Source organism: Triticum dicoccoides, chromosome 3A (genome assembly GCF_002162155.2).
Source record: "Triticum dicoccoides isolate Atlit2015 ecotype Zavitan chromosome 3A, WEW_v2.0, whole genome shotgun sequence".
In the NCBI taxonomy this organism is placed as follows: domain Eukaryota; kingdom Viridiplantae; phylum Streptophyta; class Magnoliopsida; order Poales; family Poaceae; genus Triticum; species Triticum dicoccoides.
In genome coordinates this window covers 225,330,346-225,335,442 of record NC_041384.1, presented here as the reverse complement: position 1 = coordinate 225,335,442, position 5,097 = coordinate 225,330,346, and the positions used below count along the sequence as shown (strand labels likewise).

The 5,097-nt window shown below is 59.1% G+C and overlaps 1 protein-coding gene across 1 annotated transcript in view; it reads right to left on the bottom strand.

Annotated features, from left to right (window-relative positions):
- Nucleotides 1-5,097, bottom strand: part of LOC119267956 (DNA gyrase subunit B, chloroplastic/mitochondrial-like) — a 23,364-nt gene that overhangs the window by 10,101 nt on the left and 8,166 nt on the right. The gene's annotated exons all lie outside the window — the stretch shown is intronic.

The window sequence follows — 5,097 nt, the reverse complement described above, 5'->3', positions numbered from 1 at the left end:
TCATTCACTGTTTCGATGCCTTCTCCAACCAGTCATTCGGTTACAAGTAAGCCACCGCTGGCTTCACACGCACGCCAACACTTGGCTTAACACACACGCATACATTTGGCCGCCAGGCCCCACGGTGACCTGGTCGTTGCAAGTGGCTAGCTGCACTTGCACTGGTTAGTCCGCTGCAGGTTGATCTGCAGGCGTGACATTTGCCCCCTCTTGAGCAGCTTGATTTTCCTCTGCCCAAAGGGGCGCGTCCGGGTAGCGTTGCCGTAGCACGTAGTAGTCCTCCCAGGTCGCAGACGACGGCGGCATGGTGCTCCACTGCACCTGTACTTGGACGACTGGGGTGTCTCCCTTCTTCATCATGCGGCGGTCCAGAATGGCAATCGGAGCACGGTCCGCGGCCGTGAGGTCCGGTATCTTGGGCAGCTCCGCGAAGACCGAAGTGTAGTCGGGGACGAATGGCTTGAGTTGCGAGACGTGGAATACGGGGTGGATACGGCTGTCCGCCGGCAAGTTCAGGCGATATGCCAACGTGCCCACGCGCTCCGTCACCGTGAAGGGTCCGAAGAACTTGTACGCCAGCTTGTGACAAGGGCGGTTGGCGACGGATGACTGGGCGTACGGTTGAAGCTTGAGGAGGACTTGCTCGCCCACGTCGAAGGCGCGCTCGGCACGGTGGCGATCTGCTTGTTTCTTGAAACGCGCCATGGCGCGCGCGAGCTGGGCGCGCGCGAGCTGGGCGCGTAGCAGCTCCGTGTGCGTTGCCCAGTCGATCTCATCTGGCGGCGCATCCACGGGCATGTTGGAGTTGACCGCTGGCATGCCGCCGAGGTTGGGCTCCCGGCCGTACAGCGCCTTGAACGGGGAGCAGTTGAGGGAGGCGTGGTGCGATGAGTTGTACCAGAACTCCGCTGCAGAGAGCCACCGGCGCCATTGCTTGGGTGTGTCGTGGACGGAGCACCGCAAATACATCTCCAAGCACTGGTTGACGCGCTCCGTTTGGCCGTCCGTCTGGGGGTGATAAGCCGTGGAGTACAGGAGCTTGGTGCCCGCGGCACTGAGGATCTCGCGCCACATCGCGCTGGTGAACACCTTGTCGCGGTCGGAGACGATGGAATGTGGCACGCCGTGGAGGCGAATGACGTTGTCCCAGAAGGATCTGGCGACTTGAGCGGCGTTGAAGGGGTGGCGAAGAGGGACGAAGTGGGCGTACTTGGTGAGCCGGTCGACGACGACCATGATCGCGTCGTAGTCATCGGACTTGGGCAGCCCCTAGACAAAGTCCATGGTGATCTCCTGCCAGGGCTCTTGTGGAATTGGGAGCGGTTGCAGCTTGCCGGCCGGATGCGTCTGCTCGTGCTTCGCGTGCTGGCAGATGCCACACTGCCTGACGAAATCTTCGACAGCGCGTTTCAGGCCGGTCCAGGCGAACAGCTTGCGCACCCGGTCGTAGGTGGCGGTGGCGCCGGAATGACCCCCGACGGCGCTGTGATGCAGCGCAGCAATGAGCTTCGTCTGAAGCGCGGTGTTGGCGCCGATCCACAGACGTCCCCGCTGCCTGATCACACCTTGCTGCAGGGTGCGGCCCTGGTCGTCGGTGTCGCAGAGCGCGAGCTTGGCGAGCAGTTCTTGCGCGTCGGCGTCTGTTTCATATGAATTTGCCACCTCTTGCAGCCATTGAGGTTGGCACACGGACAGAGCGTCCAACGACAGAAGATGCCCCACCCTGGAGAGCGCATCGGCCGCGCCATTGTCTGTGCCCTTCTTGTAGCGAAACGTGAACTGCAATCCCACCATCTTGGACATGGCTTTGCGCTGGAGATCAGTGACGAGCTGTTGGTCTCCAAGCGAACACAAGCTCTTGTGGTCGGTGAGGATCTCGAATGGGGCGCGCTAGAGGTACGGTCGCCACTTGTCGATGGCCATCATGACCGCCAGGAACTCCTTTTCGTAGGCTGACAGCTTCTGGTTGCGCACGCCCAGGGCCTTGCTCAGGTACGCGATGGGGTGCCCATCTTGGACCAGCACGGCTCCCACCCCGGTGTCGCACGCGTCCATCTCGATGGCGAACGGGCGCTTGAAGTCAGGGAGAGCGAGCACGAGCGTGCTCACCATGGCCTGCTTGAGCATCTCGAACGTGGCCTGCGCCTTGTCATCCCAGAGAAATCCCTTTTTTGTGAGGAGGCGCGTGAGCGGCTTCGCGATGATGCCGTAATGGGGCACGAACTTGCGATAGTAGCCGGTCAGGCCAAGGAAGCCGCGCAGCTCGGTGGGCGTGGTGGGCACGGGCCAGGCGCTCATGGCACTGGTCTTGCTCGCGTCAGTAGCCACGCCGTCCTTGGAGATGACGTGCCCCAGGTACTCGATCTTCTGTTGCGCGAACGAGCACTTGGAAGCCTTCGCGTACAGCTGGTGTTCGCGGAGCAGGTCGAGGACGATGCGCAGGTGTTCTTTGTGTTCCTGGAGATCGAAGCTAGAGACCAGTATGTCATCGAGGAATATGATTATAAACTTACGGACATGGCGGCCGAACACCGAGTTCATGAGGCACTGAAACATAGCCGGCACATTGCAGAGGCCGAACGGCATCACTCTGAAGTGATAATGCCCGTGGTGTGTTTTGAATGCCGTTTTCTCTTCGTCCTCCTCGCGCATGCGAATCTGATGGTACCCAGCGCGGAGATCTATCTTGGAGAAATAGGCTGCTCCTCCCAGTTCGTCGAGCAGTTCATCGACCACTGGAAGCGGAAACTTGTTCTTGACTGTCGCTGTGTTCAGACGCCGAAAATCCACGCAAAAACGCCAGCTGCCGTCCTTTTTCTTAACCAACAACACCAGCGCTGCGTACGGGCTCAGGCTGTGTGCTATCACCCCGAACTGCAACATCTCTTGAACCTGCTTCTCAATCTCGTCTTTCTAAGCTGGTGAATAGCGGTATAGCCTTGTGTTAATTGGAGCAGTGTCGGGCTCCAAGTTGATGGCATGATCGTATTGCCTCTTAGGCGGAAGGGTTTTGGGTTCAGAGAACACGTCCTTATATTCAGATAAGAGTTTCTGAATATTGGCCGGAACTAGTTCAGGTTCAGGTTTTTCCACTGTTTCCACCGTAACCAAAGCTGCAGTCCAGATATCATTAGCCACTTCCATTAGGTGCAGTTCATAAGCATCGAGCTGGGATATTGGAGGCAAGTCTGAGGTACGCACTCCTTGTAAGTGTACGCTCTTGCCCTGGGTGTCGAAGTCGATGGTTTTGTGTTGCCAGTGACAGTTCATGGGACTGTGAGCCGATAACCAGTCTATGCCCAGCACACCATCATAAGCATCAAGTGGAAGGACGCGTAGATCCGTGTGAAATGTGTGTCCCGGCACTTCCCAAGCTAATCCTCGCACGATTTGAGTGCACTGGAGTCGTTGCCCGTTGGCCACACGAACTGAAACTGGAGGCAGTTGTTCTGTCTGGACTGTCAGACGAGAGAGGAAAGCTTCGCTTATGAAACTGTGCGTGCTTCCAGAATCAACCAAGAGCAACATAATTTGATCACCCACTTGAGCTCGGAGACGAATTGTGGATGGTGTTTCCTCCCCCGAGAGCGCTTGCTGGGATAATGAGCAACACTCGGGTTCTTGTAATGCCGGTGCATCAAGCAGTTGCAGGGCGTGGACTGTGTCATCTGAAAGGATCTCGCCGAAGTCGCCGACCTCGATCATCAGGATCTGGCCGGTGCGTTTGCACTGATGCTCTCTGGAGTACTTGTCCCCGCAGCGAAAACAGAGGCCGTTCGCTCTTCTGAACTCGCGCAGTTGGCGCTCCCGTGCATAATCATCGCCCCCTTGCCGTGGTGCAGGTGCGGCGCGGGCTGGAGCGGCGGCAGCTGGTGGTGCAGCTGGTGGTGGTCGCCCCACTGGTGTGATGCGCGGACGCGCTGTGCGCTGCTTCTCCAACTCTTCTTCCTGAATGCGAGCGAACACTGCGGCCCGAGTGATGCTGGTAGGTGCTTGTAATCGCACACCGAGGCGCAGCTCGTCCTTGAGGCCGATCAAAAACTGTGAGATGAAGAATTTGGTGCTCAAGGTCGGATCCAGAGCGAGCAAATGGTACATGGCTGTCTCGAACTGATGGCGATAATCCTGAACACTTCCTGTCTGCCTTAACTGAATGAAGTTGTGCATCTAAACCTCGAACTCCTCTGGACCAAATTCCTCTTGCACTGCAGCTCTGAATTGTTGCCAATTGACCCCAGGGTCGTCTGTCGATAGGCCTAGAGCCACATTGCGGCCAGGCCGTCCATGTACAGCGCCGCGGTGGTGACCCAGTTGTGTTGTGGAACGCGGTACAGCTCGAAGTAGGTTGTGCAGCGGTCCAGCCAGATGCGCGGGGCGTCGCCGTCGAACCGCGGGAAATCGTGCTTGGGCGGCTTGATGTAGTGGTCGCCGTGGCGGTCGAGCTCCGAGGACGACGGTGACCGCGCGGTGAGCAGCGGCGGACCGTGGTTGACGAGGCGGGCGAACGAAAGCTGTGTTGCACCGTCGGTGTAGAGGGGCAGCGGCGGAGGGCGACTCGGTGATGGTGGTGGTGGGGGTGGTGGACGGTGCGCGGAGGAGTCCGCGGTGGCCGTGACGCCCGATGGAGATGCGGCGCCGGAGACGGTCGCCACGGGATCCACGGTCGGCCAAGCCTTGCGGGCCTCGTCCACATCGGCTTGCGTGAGGTCGATCTGCTTGGACAGGAGCTTGAGCTCAGCGGAGACTTGGTCGTTGTAGGCGACCTGCGCCTGGTGGCGTTCGTCGGCGGTCTTCTGATTTGCGTCGAGACGGTGGATGACGGACTCGAGCAAGTTCTGCAACTTGTCCGTGGTCTCCGACATGGCATCGAGCACGCGGCGGGTCTGCGCCGAGGGTTTGGATGGTGGTGCCGTGGTTTCGCGGGATCAGATCGAACCCCGGGCAAGATTTCGTGCGGGCTCGCCGGAGCGGCGCGCACCTGACCCGATGGATGTTACCGATTGATCGGCGGCCAACGACGGTGGGGAAAAATTTTGGCGCTGAATAGCAGATTGTCACGCCCCAATCCAGAGGATTTGGGGAGAGAGGAGAAGGGGG